Raw genomic sequence first — 1,345 nt, 5'->3', positions numbered from 1 at the left:
CGATATATATATGATTTCATAAAGTTATTTTAAGTTTCTAATTCATTTGAGTAAATTATATAATTGGTCAGATAATTGAATTAAAAAATAACTTATATATATACTTTTCTCTGTGGTCAAACGGCACTGTATAGGTTCTGGAAATAGCGATCGCCGAAGTGAGGTAGATTTTTGAAGACCATGGCATGCTTGTGATCATGGACATGTTTTCGGTATACTGTATCAGCATTACGAGGGTGGATGCAAAACAATAAGTGTAATAATAGATCAACCTGCGTTACGAACTTGAAATATTCCAGAAATGAAACTAAAAAGCACATTAAAATATATAGAATCACAGATTATGTCAATAATTCAATTACAGATCTCATTCGACACATGGTTTATGTATTTTTTCTTAATTCAATGATTTATAAATTCAAAACACACATTAACGAAAGCATTTGTGTTTTTAAACATAAAATAAACAATGACTGTTAAAAGCACCCTTTTGACATGCTACTGTATGGATAATAGCGACCAGACTGTATATTAATAGCGCCTGCAGCTTTATATTACTGTATGGTTTATTGCATTGCATTATTACATTTTGCCTGTTGGTGGAATAAAAGGTTTTTCTCACACAGATAATTTTGAGTGCAGTTACTGCCAAAACAGCTTTATAGAGTTTAGTAAAATAATTGAACATTGCATGCAAGACCACTTAGGAAGACAGTTACACAAACGAAGAATTTTCTTCTAGTTCCAGAAGAGATAAGTCTCCTAGGTAAATGTAGTATTATACCAAATGATGAAAACTGCAGCGTGAGGGTATAAAGAGTTGATCTACTTTTATATTCCCTGTTAAGAAAATATCAAAAATGTTATGAACACAACAGGGACCTGATAATTTGTTACAGCTATACTTAGACCTAAACTAAGGTGTTCAGAGTAATTTTATATGTTTTAGGGGGTTTAGATCGACTTTCAGTAAATATGCCGTTCGAACCCTAGTTTGGCGTTACCTTTTCTTGTTCTTCTGCCGCAAAATTGGCAATCTTGCCAACGCTTGTTTCATGTAGTAGGAGTACGCTTAGCAAAGGAATACCCAAAACTGGGTTGTAAATAGTTGTGTTATTCGGGGGCAAGGTTTTTGAGGAGGGAGAAGGAATGCAGTGAAACTGGACTGGATCGATCGTCGGCGACCAAATAGCTCAATTGGTTGAGCATCTGTCTAGAGTTCGGAGGGTTCCGGGTTCAAACCCTCTCTGGCTGTTACATTTCCTCTTTTACCCATGGAAGGTTTATAGGGTTCAGTGTCTCTTCGGTGTCGAAGACTTTTTTGAAGGACGGAGGAAGTAGCGGA

This window comes from Mizuhopecten yessoensis, unplaced genomic scaffold (genome assembly GCF_002113885.1).
Source record: "Mizuhopecten yessoensis strain PY_sf001 unplaced genomic scaffold, ASM211388v2 scaffold10129, whole genome shotgun sequence".
NCBI lineage: Eukaryota > Metazoa > Mollusca > Bivalvia > Pectinida > Pectinidae > Mizuhopecten > Mizuhopecten yessoensis.
This window is presented reverse-complemented; position numbering follows the sequence as displayed.